This window comes from Phodopus roborovskii, unplaced genomic scaffold (genome assembly GCF_943737965.1).
Source record: "Phodopus roborovskii unplaced genomic scaffold, PHOROB, whole genome shotgun sequence".
Lineage (NCBI taxonomy): Eukaryota > Metazoa > Chordata > Mammalia > Rodentia > Cricetidae > Phodopus > Phodopus roborovskii.
Window position 1 is genome coordinate 603845 of NW_026126693.1, and position 19683 is coordinate 623527.

A 19683-nucleotide genomic window follows, 5' to 3' on the forward strand; every position below is an offset into this window, starting at 1 on the left:
GGCTAACTAAAATTCATATTGTTTAATAAATATGATCAGCACAATTTATTGTACAAACAAAACATAAACAAAATATTAAGCTCTTAATCTCACAAAACATTTACTGGTGATAGGTGCATGTGTGTGTATGCTCATGTGTTCAGAGAGGCAGAGAATGTGTGGGAGACATTTTTGAATCCTTGAATTTCAAAATGCATGCTTTAGCTTCTACAGTGCCTTTAATAAGCACTTTTGAGGTGGATTGAACATTTCCTTAAAAGTGTAATTTCACAAATATAAAAAAGAAATGTAACTACTAGATTTTCAGGGAGAAGTACAGTCTGCATTAGACGTTCTTGCAACAAACAACTCTAAAATTTGATTACCCAGGTACCCTGTAACTTATTCAAAGGTCAATCAAACATTTATGCTTTTATCATATATTCATCCAGATACCCAGTGGCATTGACTGAGATAGCAAATATTGAAGATATTTGCTCAGTAGCTGTGCCTTTTGTGGAGTCCTTATCAAGATCTTTTATCTCTCAGTTTTCTCCAAGTCAGGTGGTTGTATTATTCAGAGTTCTTCAGAGAAATTGAATTAGTTCAGTAGCAAATATATACCTATTTATGATCCATGCATAGCTATCAGTCTATATATCTAACACCTAGCTCTCATCTCTCTATCTCTTACACAAACAAGAAGCACCCATATCTGTACATAGAGAAATCTGTATGGATGGAATTGGCTCATGATTTCATAAAAGTTAACAAGTTCCATGTGATCTGCAGTTGGCAAAGTGACAGTGCCCAATGAGCAGTTCCATCTGAAGGCTAGTGAGTGCAAGACCCAAGAGAACTGATATTCCTGTTTGATTTCAAAGACAGAAAACAGCATGGGTTCCAGATCCACACAGCCACGCAAGAGGATTTCCTTCTTACTCAGAGAATAGTCAGTCCATTTATTCTGCTCAGGACCTTGGCAGATGGGAGAGCCATTTTTACTCAGTCTGCTTGTCCCATCCAACTAGAAGCACATTCACACAAAGACATGGGAATAAAACTTGACCAGATGTCTGTCTATCACAGGAGATTCACAGCGAGCCTGGTTTTTGTGTTAACACATCTATAGCAACATACTCTAAATTCTGCCTCTCCAGATGAAAGAGTTTAAAAATATTCATTTGTTCCTATTGTTACAAATCAAAGTTAGCATCTATATGTTTTAATAGCTTAAGTAAAGACTGGGTAGTCTATTGACTATATATTTATATTTGATTCTGAATGAAGAAGAAAATGTTTACTTTGAAGCCTAGAGCCCTTGGTATCTGTTACTTCAGAGATTCTAGGAAAAGAGCAGTAAAATCTTATTTCTTCTGGATACTAATGTGGCTCGAGAAGAATTAGGACAAAGGAATGTATGACATGTAACAAAGATAAAATAATGAGAATCAGTATTTACATTGTATTTCATGTGATATTACTAATAGCACTGCAAGGACGATTCATAAGTTGAATCACTAAATTTTTGCAATAACCAAATTTGTAGGCTTAGTGATTCCTGATCATAAAGAAGCACTTAAGAATTCTAGTTGGATATTAAAGTGTGGTTGGTTTGATTTCAAACACACTATATCTACATATTCTATCATCTTTTCTACTCTTGCCCTTTTCCCCAAAATATTAAACATATGGAATGCTGAATATTTTGCTACATCTACTACTTATTCTATTTCATATTAGCTTAGACCACTCTTTAGACTTCTTAGCAAATGTTATCTTCAAAGTTCATATGCATGTGTGTTCATTTATTTATTTATTTATTTTGGTGTATCTGGTCATTGTAAATAAATTCTCAAATCTGGACTCCACTAGATTAACTGCTATGATTAAGATTCTTGACTCACAAAATTAAAGATCAGACTTGTATCCATGGTGACTCCATGAATGTGACAACACCTGGCAAACCTCACTCGGAAATATCTTGTCAGCCTCTTTAAGAAAAGCACATGAAAGAGAAACAGGATAATGAAGAATCCATTGAACAGTAACTCACACTTAACTGAAAAAAAAGACCCAAACACATATTTATTTTCTGTGCCCAAATTATTGCAGAAGCAAAGACGAAGAAAATACAGTGCTTACCTTCTTAGGGTTAGGGTTCTTAGACAGGAAGAAATACATATGTACATGATATATTAAAAACTTGTATATAGATTATTTGAGGACCCTTTCAGTTTTGTGTGTGTGTGTGTGTGTGTGTGTGTGTGTGTGTGTGGTGCTGTGATGAACTCCTGTGTGTGGTAGCATATTCACAGGCACTATGACCTTGTAGAGCTCAGAGAATAACCACTGTTGCCCATCTTTAACCACGTTCCACTGTGTGTTAGAGACAGATTGTCTCCTTGGCCTTAAACATGGCCAGATAGGAAGGTTAACTGGCTTTTTTGTTTCCAGGGCTCTGGCTCCTATCTTGCATTCTTGCATTCTCTGGGATTACAGACTTATGCTGACATGGAAAGCCTTTTATACAGGTTCTGGTGATCTGTGATTTGTTTTTGTTTTATTTTTGTGGTTGTTTTGTTTCGTTTGTTTGTTTGTTTTTGTTTTTTATTTTTAGTTTGCATATCAATCCCAGTTCCTTCTCCCTCCTTCCCTCCCTCCTTCCCTCCCTCTCTTCCTCTTTCCCACCCTCTCATGCACCCTGACCACCCTCTCCTCCCATCCGCCCCCCACTCTATATGTACGGAGATGCCTTCTAGGAGGGGTCATCTAAATATGTCAAGTCATTTGGAGTAGGGTGCCTATAGGTTAAGGGAGTATCCCTCCATGGGGAATGTGCTCCCAACGTCCTTTTGTGCATCAGGATTACATCCTGGTTCTACTGTCAGAGGTCCCTTAGATTGTCCAGGCCTTCTAACTGAGATCCATGTTCAGGGGTTTGAGTCAGTCCAATGCTGGATTCCCAGCTATCAGTCTGGGGGACCATTAGCTCTTCTTTGTTTAGGTCAGCTGTCTCTATGTGTTTCTGTAGCCTGATCTTGAATGGGTCAATTAACTGCTCATTGTCCTCAGCCCAAATTTTGATGTTTGATTGTCTCTTAACCTCTATATTTTTCTTTTGTGTTCACCATCACACTGAATATAAAAGTCAAATAAAATTTTCCTGTGGTACTAAGCAAACATCTTGCCACTGAGCTCTTTATCTAGTCATATAAAGTTAAATTTTACACTGAGAAAGGTTCTTGATAAGTTTTTTAGGCTGGACCTTAACTCCCTATGTAGCCTAGGTAGACTTTTAGTGTGTGGTCACTCTGAGGACCCGAATAGATGGGATTACAGGTATGCACATCATGTCAGTGAATTATTTACTTGATTAGTTAATTAATCTCCAGTAAACTAGGAAGAGAAGGAACTTTCTATGTTATGATAATATATAATAGAAGTTAAACATTTAAAGATGTAGCCTAGGGATAGTAGAAAGGAGGCAATAATTCACGACTGTGAATTCAGAGATAATTATGGTGGTATAGGTATAAAATTTTTGAGAAATTGCAAGAAAACAATTGAATTTAACATGATTGTTTTTTTTGAATCCAAGTGGATTAGGAGAAGACAAAGCAAAGAAGACTCACATTGGTGGGTTATTTGCAATTTCTCATTTAAAGCCACCATCAGAGTTGAGGACATAGCCTATAATACCAACAGGAATTTGCTGGGAGCAGCAGGAAGAGAGATCCAAGAGGGAAGCAAAGCCTGAGGGCAGAGATTTCAATGGTGTGAAGTGGAGATGTTTGTCATAAAATATCTAGCCTGTGAGAATTTGCTATAGTGGTTGGTTCCTGTTTTTCTGTTTTTATTCAACTGACCATGATCCATTGTATCAGTGCTTGGGATACAGAGCAGAGCACACAGCTATACCTAGAGGAGCCCTTTCTATCTGTCTGTGTCTGTGTGTTTGATAGGATTTTTAACATTCCTTGCCTGTGTTCTTTTCCTTTCTAGTACAAAGACAATTTAGGTTCATTTTACATTGTGTCCTACAATCTTGAATCTAGCTAGGACTTACAAAAAAAAAGTTCATATAGCTATTTAGAGAAGTAGTTAAAGTTATTTGAGGTTGTGAGTATGTAATCCCAATCTGGTGAAATTGGTAACTCCATGAGTCTTTCTCTTGATGGACAAGGAAAGAGGACATGCCATGTTATGAGACAGCAAGGAAGCAACTGTGTCAGGGCTGAGGTCCTAATATTTCAGTCTCATTCATTCTCCTGAACTGTGATAAATTGATCTCTGTTGTTTATGCCATCCTTTAAACAGTTTTGTTACAGCATGCCAAACTGATTATGCTATGTGCCTGTGTGTGAGTGTATGTATGTATGTGTGTATGTATGTGCCTTCTAACTGTTCTGAACAGCTGGTCTACAGAAAGTGTTGGAGTTGAGAATGGAGAGGAGCCTCCAGAGGCCCTAGGAAAGCAGAGGGGATGGTGTGTTTAACCCTTTCATACAAGATACATCCTCAGGACTCATACACACACACACACACACACACACACACACATACACGTTAGGGATGGGAAGAGAGAGAGCAAAACCTTACGGGAATATCTTCCAGGATACACAGTGACTACGTGAAATCTCAGCCATGAGTTAAAATTAATTTCAAACTATTTTTTCTTAACATCTATTCATCCATCATGTATGTATGTTTGTCTGTGTATGTATGTATGTATCATCTGATTGTTTATCATCTATCTGTTATTGTGTGTCTGTATGTTGTGTGTGAGAGAGAATGCAAGCAGAGCACATGCACATTTGTCAGAGGACAGCATTTGAGAGTCTGTTTTCTCCTTTCACAGGAGTCCCAGGTCATCTGTATTGTATAGCAAATTCTTTTAGTGGCTGAGCCATTTCAAAGGGTTCCAAATTTCAGTCTGACACAAAAGGTTTCATTTTCATTGTCTTCTTTTTCACACTGATCACTCTTTGACAATGAGAACTTTCGTTGTAGATAATGTATATATTCACTAACTATATCAATTCTCTTGCCATTGTTCCTTCAACAGTTGGCATTACCCTACTCTCACCTTGTTTACTAGGTTGATTCCCACATAGAATTCTTTTGACTTAGCTCTCCTACCCTGAATCACATGCTTTCCAATATGAAATCCCTTAGATTCCCTCCTCAGTTTTTAGTATTTTTTGATTTTTTTTTCTTCTTCTTTTTTTTTTTAATTTTTCACAGCAGACCACCACCCCCTGTTATTTTTGCATCTCTTTCTACTACTAACATCTGCAGTGCCCAGACTTACTTCACAGCTTTTAGACAGAACTGTAGAGTCTAAGACATTTTTATTCTGTGGAATCTCACCATTATAATGTACCATTAATATTTTCCATGTCATTACTTGGCCTTCTGCCTCATGACTTAAAGATGTCCATTTTGTTACCTCTTTTCTTAGTGGACATTTTAAAATATTGTTCTATAATGGGAATAATTGGGGACATTAAACTAGATTGACTTGAGTTTAAGTTGGCTATGCAGTCGTACATACTACACTGCCCACTTCATCCCTTGAGGAGACTAGCACAAAGGGCAGATGCTGGGCTGTGAGTCGAAGCTGTACCATGTGATGGTCTGCCACCCCCCTCCCCCTAGGACCTCAAGTTCTACTCACACTTTTCTTATCCAAGATTTGGTGCTTGTAGATTCTTCTTCCTGGGTCAGATGTTTTTCTGGTTTTCCTTAATTCTCTGAAGAATTGCCATTTAAATAGGGACTTTATTTACTTTCTGCTTTTGGTGTGTGAAAGCCTTAAATTAATTGTAAATGACTTAATCATTTGATAATCTTTCCTTCATTTTGTGTGTTCCGGTGTGTTCCTCATATAGCTACAGGTAATAATGTGCCTGGCATACACTAATATCTTTATAAGTACTATCTAGTGAGTTTGCAGCAACAGAGGGTGCAAATGACATTTTAAAATAGCAGCCATACAAGGAAAAGGCTCTTTTAGCTTAGAAACACAGAACATAACATCTAAAAATGCTATCACATTTGTAGAAATAAAGAAAAATGTTAATTTTTCTTAAAGTGAAACCAAATATCAATGTAGTCTTTCTTTTGCAGTTTTTTTATATGGTGGATCACATTGATAGATTTTCATATGTTAAACCATCCCTGCAACCCAGGGATGAAGCCTACTTGGTCATGGTGGATGATTTCTCTAATGTATTCTTGGATTCAGTTTGCCAGTATTTTGTTGAATATTTTTAATCAATGTTTTTGAGGGATATTGGTCTGTAGTTTTCTTTGTTGTGTCTTTATGTTTCTTGGGTACCAAGGTGATTGTGGCCTCATAAAAAGAGTTTGGTACTGAACCTTCTGTTTCTGTTGTGTGGAACAATTTGAAGAGTATTGCTATTAGCTCTTCCTTGAATTTCTGGTAGAATTCTGTACTGAAGCCATCTGGTCCTGGGCGTTTTTATTTTGTTGGAAGGCTTCCGATGACTGCTTCTATTTCGTTAGGGGTTATAGATCTATTTACATTGTTTGTTCTTGATTTAGAAATTTCTGCCTTTTGCCTCCTAACCTGTTTTCAAATCGAGATTTCTCTGGTCAGGGGTACATCAGATACTTAAATACTAGAAGTAGTTTTATCAAAAATGGCACACATTTCCAGGCTGTGCCTGCTTTCTTTCCTGGCTCCATAGAACTTTTCTGCACACAAAGTTCAGTGGATGGCTAGATCTGGACAGGATGTGGAGTCTGATTCTGCAGTCTCATTTCCAAAGCATCCCTGATAAGTTTCCAGCTTCTCTGGCTATCTGAATCCATCATTGTAGCCTCCTGCTGCCAAGGGTTTTGTTTTCTAACTTGATACTGAAAGGGCATGGGATGGGTGTGACTGAGGAATGTTCCAAAGAGAAAGCCACAGAACAGCAACAACAATTTTCTAGGTATAAAGCTTCTCATGACTTTGCCTTTTCGGGTTGTTTTTCCTACCCATAAAGACTTGCTTTTAATGGTCTTGTCCAACATCTTGTCCATAGAAAAGTGCTAACTTCTTCTTTTTTTTTTTTTTTTGCAAGTAGCCTTTATTTTATTTTATTTCTTATTTTACATATTGATCCCAGTTCCCTCTCCCTGCCTCTTTCCCTCCCTCCCATCCCCCACCACCACCCTCCCATCCCATTCCCCCCAACTCTACAGGGAGGGTGATGCATTCCAGAAAAATACTAATTTCTTTGTACTGCTATGACCTGCCATTGTTGAATACATAACTTGGCATAAGTTCTTATGTACAGAAAGTTTTATAGGAAGTTTGCCTCTTTTGAATATTATGCTACATAAAGCCTACCTTACTGCATTGCATTTTAATTCTAAGGGCTCTATATTCATTTTTATATTGTCAACTTTTTATTAGATTTCCACTAAAATAACTTACTAGTCAATGTTTCCCATGTCATTTTACATAATATAAAATAGACAAACCCAGCCTATGTCCATTATTCTCTCATGTGCAATGTAGGAGGATTACCATGATTTTGAGGCCAGCCTGGGCCATACATCAGAGTTCAATCAGGCTACAGCTACATAGCAAGACCTGTCTCAATAAAACAAAACAAAACAAAAAAAATGCCACCAATAAACAAATAAACAAAGCTAGCAATAACAAAACCCACAATCTCCTCTCTCTCCCAGGAAAATCTCAGAAATAATACCCCAAAATACAAAGTATTTTATTTTAGATAAAGCAGAAATTCTTTGCTAAGTTTTACATTTTTATAGAAATATCTTCAATATTGAATTACTTCATTTGTATTTGTTCTTGTTATTCCTGTATTTGAACTTATTTCTCGTATTTTACTGTTTATTTTCTTTTTGGTTTGTTTTGTCTGAGGATAAACTATAGCTGGAAGTAAAATTGGAATGGCCTATAAATAAATTAAAATGACAGAGCCCCCCTCCATTTCCTAGGATGGATTACCTTAGGCTTAGTTGGTCTTCATAGTTTTGTTAGGGGTAGTAGTTGTATGATAGTCTTCAGTTGTCATACAGGACAGCATTCAACTTTTGCTGCCAAACCTAGATCTGAGATAGTTTTCTGCAGAGGAGCAACTTGGGGGACTGATCTTATTTTGACCAGACAAAGCAGGGCAATCAACCCGTAAAGTATCCACAGTTTGTAACGAGAAATGGCAGCAGGCAAAGTATGGGAATGTTTAGTTCAGTTGTTAGTTTTTCCACAATCCAGGTGGAATCTTATACACACACACACACACACACACACACACACACACACACACACACACACACACACACACCATACATATATATATTCTTTGGATACTTTAATGGTTCCCACTTGGAGGGGGCAGTTCTGTCTATTATGGGGAGCTTATACAATTGAAATGCCATATTGAGCAGAGCTTTGAAAAGTTTGAGACTCATCTAGCTATTAAATATAAACACATAAAGAGGATACACAAAGCTTGTTACTAAATGAATACTTTATAAGGTAGCAGCTTTTTAAGGTCAAGGTTTTAGAGCTTTATCCCTGTTAAGTTTGAGCCTTAAAATTTGAGTTGAAGATTTAATCAGATTACCTTTAGTGTCAAAATAGAATGCCATAGTTTTTGTATGACATAGTTTTCATGACTATCCATTCTAAGTATCTGAAACTTAACAAGTGAACAAAGACAAAGAATCTAGACAAATATTACTGTGAACCCTAGTAGTCTTTAGGTATCTATCTATCTATCTGTCTGTCTGTCTGTCAATCTATGGATTCAGACATTAGGCTGGCCTGCCCCTGTCACCTGGCAGAATGTTCTCAGGCAGTACCTCTGGTCAGCCCAGGGTTCCATGAGTCTGTAGGCATGTGTAAAGGACCCCTTTAAAAGTCAGACCCCTGCCCACTTATGCTCTCTTTTGCTTTCAGTTGGCCTGCAGCTACCCTCCTCTTCTTCTCCCTCTCCCTTCTCCTCTCTCCTCTTCTGTTCCTGGTGCCTCTATGTCTCTTCCGTTCTCCCTCTCTCCCTTTTCTAAATAAACTCCTTATTTAACCTCTATCTGCCTGGTGTGTTATTTGCTCCGCCTTGCCACCTAGGTCACCCTCACCTGCTATGGAACCTGCTACGCTCTCCCATGTGGTCCCTTACCTTGGGACCCCATTCACTTGGGACCCTCACTCAGGACCACCAACACCCCCCCACTTCTCCAGCTTTTATTTTTATAACTGTAACTAAAGAACACACACACATACACACACATATAATGTTTTCAGCATATATAGTATGTTTTAAACCAGAGTTGAGTCACATATATAGCATGTTGTAGCAAATATAACTTTAAATTTTTACCATCATCTATAAGAAATTTTATAATTAAGCTTTATGCCATGTGGTCATCTTAAGATCCTGAAGTCTTATGGACTGTGGAGGGCATAAAGGGGAGATATAGCAGTCCAGAGCCCAGAGATACACGTGAAAGCAGGTAGAGGGAAGCAACTGAAGAACTGAACTCTAGAATTTGGGATCACATTTTGTGAGTGGCAGAAGCCAGCATAAACAGATGATACATATATACCTTAGTAGAGTCAGATCACCTTGGTTCAAAATAGCCCAGTTCCTCAGAAGGGACCTCATTTATGTCATTCTGACAATTTGACACCAAATACATTTTAAAAAATATATAATTAGGAAAAGAAAAGAACGTGACTGTTCCTAGATTTGATGGAGGAGAAATTTTACTGCAGATATGTGGGAGAGTATAGCCAGAGGAAGACAGAGGGACATCTTGAAGAGATCAGAGTGGACATGACCCAGACTGAGTTGTGCCATGTGAGTGGAGTGGGAGGGGGTGAGCGTGTGACTAGGTGCAGTAGCCAGGAGGCCCAAAGTACAAAGAGGGCAGGTAACCAAAATGGTTGTATTATATGGGTAAGGCCATTCCAGCTCCAGGGCTGGAGAAGTTTAGGGAAGGGGGCAGGTATGCCAGCTAGGAGGGCTCTGTAACAGGAGGGACTCAAGGATGCTTGGAGACCCTGGCAGCATTAGTCTCCTTTCATATGAGTTAAATAGGTGCCTTAGCCATTGTCCCAGGTTTGAAATCTCATGTCATGCAAGTAGAATATTAGATGAACTTCACTGTTGGTGGTATGAAGAGACCCCAGGGTGCCTTCCCAGGAGTCATTTTTCTTGAGGTTCAGGCATTTTCATGTCTCACAGGCACAGATTAAGTGGGCTTATGTGTGGTGATTTATGATTTATTAAAGCTTGCTTGAGGATTCAGAAAGCAAAGTCAGCCTCAAGCTATAGAGATCAGGCAATGGATACATACCTTTAATTTCAGAAGCCAGAAGCAAGGAGGTGGTGGTACACACCTTTAATCCTCAGGATTAAGAGGTAGATAGATCTCTGTGAGTTCAAGGCCACCCAGCTCTACACAAGATTGAGCCTGTCCTAAAGAGCAACAGCTCACCCAAAGATCTCAGCATTGGGGATGACAAGCCTTTGATTCCAGCACTAGCTGGGTATAAAAGACAGGATCAAGGTCTTCAGTAGTCAGTATCAGGCATTCAATTGTCCAGACACATTGAGGATAGGAAGACACTGAAGTCTCAGGATTCTCCAGCCACTTTGAGAAGAAGTGGCAGAATGAGGTTTGGTGGAGCAGCCAGGATCAAATCTCAGTCTGAAGTAGAATAAAAGCTAGTGACCAGTTGCTTTGTTTTTCTGATCTTCAGCTTGAAGCTTGAACCCCAATATCCTTCTCTGGGCTTTTAAAAAAAATTATTATGTTACACTTTTGGCTAACAGAAAAGCAACAAAAATGTGAGTGACCAGACAGTAATAGTGCAGTGCTGGTCTTGGTCTTGTAGAACCACCCTCTCCACTCTTCCCTTACTGGCTTGGAAGAAGCTGCCACATTGTAATTTGTGCTGCAGAGGTGGGAGAAAGAAACATCATGATTGAAGAGGCTGGGATGAAACTCAGGTTCACCAAAGGAGAGGATAGGACAGTATAGGTCCTCAGTGCTGGAGGTACTTGAGCCAGATTCTCCCCCCCCACCAAGAAATGAGTCTTTCACAGATAATGGTAACACTGAAGCCCTGATAGATATCTTGACTAAAACTCTGTGAGACCCTCAGTAGAGTACCAAATGCAGCCATGCCTGTGTTCCTAATTTTGAAGCTGTGTGACAGTGTGTGTTGTCTTAAACTGGGAAGTTATAGAACTGCATTCCTTCCATGTGATGAATATAGAGTACCCTTTTCTGGAATTTAATGAAATTCTCTAGGATTCCTCTACTAAGAATAGCTCAGTGATTCCGTTAATCTACCTGGTGACTCACACCATTTGTGACCAATGGATCTGATGCTCTCTTCTGGTCTCCACAAGCAGCAGGAATGCAAATGGTGCACATACATTCAGAGAGACAAAATACCCTACCATAAAATGAAGTGGAAAAAAAAAAGAGTGATGTGTTTGGGGGCTGAGCACTGGGTTGAGGACCTCCTAGTGCAACAGCAGAGTGCTGAGATCAGTCCTCAGAACAGAGTCAGAGCACTGGGCTGAGAAGTTAGCATGTGACAGAGCACCTGGCTTGGATTTATGAGGCCGTGCTTTTTCTTCTGCACATAAAACATAAAGGTTAGACAGGCTTGGGGTAGGACACAACCAGATTTTGATTTTTGTAAAGCCTCCTGTCTCTATGTCTCCTAATTCATCATCTGCTAGTATCACAAATAAATGAATAAATAAATAAATAAATAAAACTAAACCAGAAAACCAAAAGCAAATGAAGGAAGAAAAATAATTGAATTTGGTTGTGCTAGGTAAAATACATTAAATACAAACCAAAATATTTTCAGGGATTGAAATAAAATGGATAATATTGATAAACTTAGGATATAATATCAAATAAAGAAAAAGATAAGGCAGAATTAGAAGTACTTATTTTATATATCACTACTGTCTTTTTTTCTGTATCATTCCTGATATTTCTCCTGCTTTTAAAAGTCTTTATAGTTGCATATTATATAACTTTACTGAAAATACAGTTTATGGACTTCTTTTCTTCTCTAGTTTGTTTTCAGGTGAAAACTGGGGAATATGTTAATATTTATAGCTACATTCATATGTACTACCCACCCTCTTGCAGAGCCCTTCCCTTGGTCTACTAGACCTGTCCATCATGTAAATCATATTGCTTCCCCTGGAACTTCAGAAATGGGCTCTTTCCTGTCACATTTATGAGCCAGATCTCCATTTCAAGTGAAGCATTCTTTTTTAGTTAAAAAATGGAGCTGTTTAAAGATGGGTAAAATTAATTTTTTGTAGAATTCTGAACCATAGAAGTAGAGGTGTGATATGTTCTTGTCTTCTGTTTATCTAACTATGAAAGAGGAAACAGTATGATCTGCTGACTTCTGAGGATCCATTTCTCTCATATGTTAACAGGAGTGTGAATGAAGGCAAACAGTCTTCATGATTAACTGTTTTGTTACATCACAAAGGAAAGAGATGAAATTGAGGCTCCACTTTGACTTCAGAAGAGGGGAGTCTCTTTAACATGTATAGTTTCCCTGCTTTAAAATGTTTCTGTGAAGACTTATTAGCCTTTGGAAAACTAATAAAGACACGTTCATTAACTGGAGGGAAGTTTGGGTAATGCTGCTATTCCACCTACCCTCAGCAGAATTCAGGCCTTGCTTGAAATTTGATATTACAAATGCCATTTTGCCACCTAGTGGTCATCATGATATTTTCTTTGGAAACCAACTTTTTTTTTGTCCTTATTGGTTAAGTATAAAAGAAGCATTTGTAGGTAAAGTATAAAGGAAATATTGCCTATATTGCAATCTACTAGACATGCTAATATTTAGGGTGAAATAATTGGAAAATAATGAAGTTTATGTTATTTACTTTTTAATGATATGTAATAGTTTTTATTGATATCAAACTAATTAAATGTAAAAATCTAAGTCCAAATGTTCCTTTAAAACTTGATTCTTGGAGCTGGAGAGATGGCTCAGTGGTTAAAAGCACTGGATGTTCTACCAAAGGACCTGGGTTGAATTCTCAGAGCCCACATGATAGCTTATAAATTGCCTGTAACTCCACTTCTAGGGGATCTGATAGCTTCACACCCTACATGCAGAATACAAATGCAGATAAAATAAAAGTAAATAAATCATTAAAAAGCATGTCTCTTGCTAGTTAATCCTAAATACCAAGAATAAAATAAACAAAATTTAATAACTTTTTAAAACATAATTTTGCAAAATTAGAAACAATTTTTTAACATTTTCTAGACATGAACATCAACAAATGCTAATTAATTTATTTATCACATAACTAATGAGATGTTAAAAGTGGTTCAGTGAAGTAGAAAAACATATAAAGAAATGGGCAGAGAGAAAGATGACATTTTTTGTTTTTGTTGTTTTTTTTTTTTATCATTGAGGAAGGAACTCAATAGAACATCTTTTAGCATACTTTGCATGCCTCTGCTTAGGAATAATTTTGTGGTGCTATGAGCCTGCTAAGAGTGCTAAGACATACAAAAGAGTAAAACAGAATCAAGTCAGAGAGTGCTCAGAAGTGTGAGCAATGGACAGTTCTCCCCTGCATGCTGAGCAGGTGCTGTTGGTTTCTTGCTGGTTCCTCCACAAGCAGGGATATGGCATGCCTTACTGGTTGATGAGACACTTGAAAGTAGAGTAATGAACTGTGAACATGTCAGACATGTTTCTCAATTAAATCCACAGTCAATTTTCTGCTCTCACACTTCCTTGTGTTTAGTGCACACTCACAATGTTTCATTTTTTTCACTTTATAATTTTATTGAAGTTTAAAAATTGAGTTTATTGATGGAATATTGTATGATGTAAGATAATTACACACACATACACATCTCTCTCTCCTGTGTATATAACCCCTGTCTTCTCATTCCAGTTCCTTAAAGATTCAACACTTTTATGTGTTGGGAAACTCTGGACTTTCTTCTAATTCTTCATAAATAAATATCTAATTCTTCATATTTTGTAAACTGTAGCCATTCATTGAGGTGGCTACTCATATTGGCATACTTAGAGGATATAAGAGCTGGACTTTAGCATCATAGTCAATACCTTGTAAATCAAGGACACTTGTGAAACTCTACTGGTCAAAAGAATGGGACTTGAGCCATATCCCTAGCCCTGGGAGGAAGTGTGACATCCTGGACTCACAATCTAAACCTGTGTTTAAGTCTCCTAAAATTAAGCCAGATGATGATGGCACACACTTTTAATCCCAGCACTTGGAAGTAAGCAGATCTCTGAGTTTGAGGACAGTTAAGGTACAAAGAAAAATTATCTCAAAAAACAAGAGATAGAGATAGAGACAGAGATAGATAGATAGGTAGAGAGAGAGAGGGGGGGAATGTCTACTGGAAGAAAATTGGAAGTCCAGAGGAGTTAGTAGAACTTAAGGGTCAAGGTGCCCACTGATCTAGTAAACAGACAGTTAATCAACTTAGGGAACAGAAATTGATGAAAAGAAACGAGTTTATTCAGGTCATCTTCACAAGAGTAAGTTGTGTGTTGTAGGATTATCTAGTAGGAGGATCCCTGATAAAGACCAGGAATATATTATTGTTCCCTCCTGTAATAGTCAGTATAAGTGGGCCTTTCAATCACCTGGAAAGAAAAAGATGTCCCTCAGGAAAGCTGTCTATTCTAAACAAGAAACAGTTTTATAAAGCCTTCTAGAAACGAAAATTGGCACAGTGATCCTCCTGGTCTCTGTTCACACTCACCTCCTAAAGATTCTGCCACACACTGTGGTCTGTTTGTCTCTCACCCTGAGAGTGTTTTGCTCCATAATGGTCTCTTTGGCCACTGGCCACTCTCACTGGCGATAGTACATTTTAGTAGCGAGTAATAATACACTTTCCTTCTTTTCTATACCATACTGTTTCTTCTGGTGTTTTCAATAAAGATTACCACAAGGATGGGGACTCCAATGCTAGATCCCATTGACAGTTCTGATGTCCCTCAGAATACTAGCAGCAGCACCCCCATATCTTGGCGGTTGTAGAAACTATGAAGTTCAGGCTGGATAAATAGATTTCCTTTTACCATTTTTGTGAATCTATGGCCTGGGTTACCTGAGTGCTTATAGGTGCAGGCCTACCTACTTGTATATTGTCATTCATTTCCAGCAGAGGTGAAAGGATGGAGACAAGGATTTGTTTCACTTATTGATGTTTAGAGGCTGTGGGAGAAATAAGGAAATCAGCTCATCTTTTTCAACTCACAGGGGTTGATTTGCAGAAAGAAATGTATGCTTGAAAAGAGATCCAGAAGGTTGTGGTCCTGGTCCTATGAAGAAGAAAAACTGCTGTGGAGAGAAAGTTCACTCAGCCTGGGGACTTCCCACTCATTAGCTGGGTGTCATTGTAACCCATGTTGTCCCATACAAGCCACAACACACTTTACTCCCTTGAATAAACCATGTTTTTCACCCATTTATGTTCCCTAAGTTGTTTGCTAGAACAGCAAGCAGGTTGACCCTTGAATTCTATTAACTCCTCTCAACCTCCATTTTTCTTAGCTTCCAGTAAACATTATTTTACTCTATTTGTGTGTCATCAGACAATTTAGTTTCTCACCCTTTAGCTTCCCGTCCAGGAGTGAGATGGTGTACTACTTCTCCTTTTGAGCTTGCCTTATTTAATTCAGTCTCCACTTCCACTAAAGTGGCTTCAATGACAAGATTTCTCCCATTATTACTGATGCACAGTAGTCCATCAAACACATGTGTGTATATTCTCTCTTTTTCTTGTCTAATATGGTATATGGTGTATGTGTGTGGGGGGGCTAATGTGGGTACCCATGCATGTATATATAGGCACACACACACACACACACACACACACACACACACACACACACACATGTTTATGCAGAGGTCAGCGACAATAGTGATAACATTTCTTAATGCTGTTCTTAAGAGAGGGTCTCTTACTGGCCTGGAACTTATCAAATAGTCTGGACTGGCTGAAAAGTGAGCTCCATATATTGTCTTGTCTCTGCCACCATGCCTAGATTTAAAAAAAAAATGGTTCTGGGATCTAAGTCCTCTCTTCCCAATCTACCCACTCTATTAAAAAAAAAAAGAAAGAAAGAAAAAAAAGAAAACTGGATATTTTTCACTATATGTCCTAGTTAGACTTTCTATTGATTCAAAAGGCAAGTTTGGAAGGAAAGGGTTTATTTGGCTTACACTTACTTCCACATTGCTGTTCTGCCTTAAAGGAAGTCAGAAAGAACTCAAACTGGGTAGGACCTTGGAGGCAGGTGATGATGAAGAGACCATGGAGGCATGCTACTTACTGGCTTGCTTCTCCTGGCTTGATCAGCCTGCTTTCTTATAGGACCCAGGGCCATCAGTACAGTGGATGTCACCACCCATGATGAGCTGGACCCTCCCCATCAATCTCTAATTAGGAAAATATCTTGTAGCAGTATCTTATGGAGGCATCTTCTTAACTGAGGATCTCTCCTTTCTGATAACTCTAGTGTGTGTGTCAATTTGTCATATATTAGCCACAATACCAATTTACACATATCATTGTCCAGTCATCTGTCAGTGAATGGCTGGATCATTTTAGCTATTGTCATTGATGCAGAAATGACAATAACTATGCAGATGTCTGTTCATAATCCTCTCATCAATTATTTTGAATTCTCAAAATTAGAACTACTACATACATCAGTGGCAGCTCTACTTTTGGTTCTCAGGAGCCTTTTTCCACGGCAGCTTCCCCCATTTCGTTCCCTCATCTGTAATGTATGAAAGTAGTTTGCTTCACATAATATGAACATGTGGTAATAGGTCATTGGAGCTCATTGGCCTTCACCCCTGAAAAACTTTAAACCCACTGATCACATACCCTTCCTTCAGAGAATTTGAAGTGTTCAGACTGATTTGTCATGAGTTTCAATTACGAGTCTGTGTTACAAGGTGATTCTAATCTGCCACACAACAGTATATCATCTCTTTCCAGTGGTCAATAGTTCTCAGCTCTGTCTATATAGAGAAGCAGTTCTCACCAGGCATCTCAGTACCATCTAGGATTCATCAAAACACTAATTATTGAGTTTGCACTGTAAGCCATTCTCAGGTAGCAACATTCCGGTGCTGATGGTCAGGACCACACTTTGCAATTTGAAGATTGCTCGTGACAATGCTGCTACCATCAGCTTTTAGCTTTTCAGTGACCCAATTCTTTAAGGTTTGAGCACTAAATCTAATTTTAAAAATTAGATTTAAATTTTAAATTTAAAAATTCATCTAGTTCCAGAGGAAGAAAAATCTGTATGCACATATTCATGTATGAAATTCATTTTCAGTATGAGGAAGATTGCATATCATTATGAATTTTTGATCATCCATTTTAAAAGCAAAAGCTATTTGTGGTTCTTCACAGAGTAACAGTTGGATCCAACCTTTTTTTAAGTGTTTGTTCAATAGGAAAAGTAAACCTGGGATTGCTGGGATTGAAAACATCTAGGAAATGAGCCAAACACAGCTAAATCTCAATACAAATTATTCTAGCTATATTTTCAAAAGGATGTAATAAGAATGTTAAATGATGCAAAAACTTGCTATATGAAGCTGGCTATGGCCCATTACATTAAGATCATTCACCCAAGTATTCTGGTGTTAAGTAGAAACCATGGCATCGCACTGGGCACCTGCACAGGGCAGAGCAACCAACAGGCCAGAATGTGATTACAACAGTAGTGCTTGCTGCTTCCAGAGGCGCTGTAGTTCACTGACTCATTAAGCTGTCCTGAAGGTCCTTTGCCTCACTTCTGCTCCTCTATGAGTTTAGCTTTAGCTACTGAGAACATCATTATTTTTTTTTTTGTTGTTGTGATTTTTTTTTAAACTTTTCTGAATTTAACATTCATTTTAACAACAGTGTTACAGTGACACTATTGTTAAAAACAGCCCTTAATGTTTCACAGTTACCTGCTAAAGAAAACACAGTTTTGCCTTAACTTGATTAAGGAGTTAATTAACCTTGAATTCATCATTGAACTCTTAGAGTTTTTTTTGAAGGATGATCTATGTGTGTGGTTCTCCTTTGCTGTGTATTTGTTAACATGGGCTATGGGTGCAAATATCAAGTAATGCTTGTTGAAAACATATAAGCAGACTAATGATATGGGTAACACTCACATTTGATTATCTAGTTCATGACTTTTGAAAAAAATCATTTAAAATCTTTATTTAGTTTGTTTGTTTGTTTGTTTTTTTGCCCATGCAACATGGAAACACATAGAATTTACATTTACACAAATTAAACAGTATCTACTAACTTATTGTTTTATAAAATAGAAAATTACTTTCCAACTGTTTTATTATAATTATAAAGACTGCCTAGAGATAGAGAGGTGGCTTAAAACAGGACAACTTTTAACCTATTTTACCTGTTAGTTTCTATAAACCTTGCTTGGGTGGCAATAAAAGCAAAACAAACAACAACTTGGAAATAGTTCCACAAATACAGAATATAGCATGTCGTGAATTCACATTCTTTGAGGTCAAACTTTCAAGAAACAGACACATTAACATAGTATTTTTGAATGCAAAGGAAATATTTGAATACTTATTTCATTCTCATTGTCCCATTTTGTGTTTCTGAACTTTGCCTTCACATAGGTGTGGAGATCTGGGCTGCCTCAGCTCCTAGCAACCAGCCTCTCTACTGCTGATGAACCTGGAGCCTACAGAACCACCCTTTGCCAGCAGCAGTGAAGCAGAGGAAACAAGGTGGCCTTAATGGTTGACTTAATGGTGTGTTAAGGCTTCCTTTCCACTGAGCTAAATACAGGCTTCCGTGTGCATAGCTTCAGTGGGCTGCTGTCAGCCAATGTGCACAGAGTACTAAATCTCCAAGAATTTAGGATGGGGTGGAACACAGAGTGAAGCAAACAGTGTGAAGGGACGGGGAAATATATATTCCCTGTTGCCAAGCAACTTTTACAATGTGAACATGTGCCAGGCACTTTGTTTTGCATTCATTCTTTTCTTTCTGGATTAAGAAATCTAGAGATACAATCTATCTTATTGTGCTTTTCCTGGATTCTATAGAAGAAATAAAACATTTCATAATTTTAAAACAAAACAATGTATATGAATCAGTTTATGAAGCATATTTTAATCAAGTATATTGCTTAACATGTGAAAAATAATATTTCTTAACAGACTAATAGGCAAATTATAATTTTATTAGACAAGAATCTCCAGGTTTAAAGATAGAATGCTTATTAAGGTCATATTTTAATGTTTATTTGCAGTATTCAAAAGCTGAGAAACCTAACTTATAATGTGATGTTGGAGATAGTTGGTGGCTTTTTTTTTTTTGTTTGTTTGTTTATTTTTGAAATCTTCTCACTGTGTAGCCCAGGTTGACCTTGAATTTACTGTGTAAATTGGTTTCAAGCATGATTGCTCTTCCTGTCTCCCTCTTCCTAGTTCCAGGATTACAGGCATGCACCCTCCACATTCTATTGCAGGCAAGTCACAGACAAAAATAGGAAGCACTATTATGTGACTAGCCAATAAATGGCTTTTCTCTTGGGAGCGCTAATGTGTTATAGTATTCACATGTCTTTGTAAAATTGTTTGAGCAGTG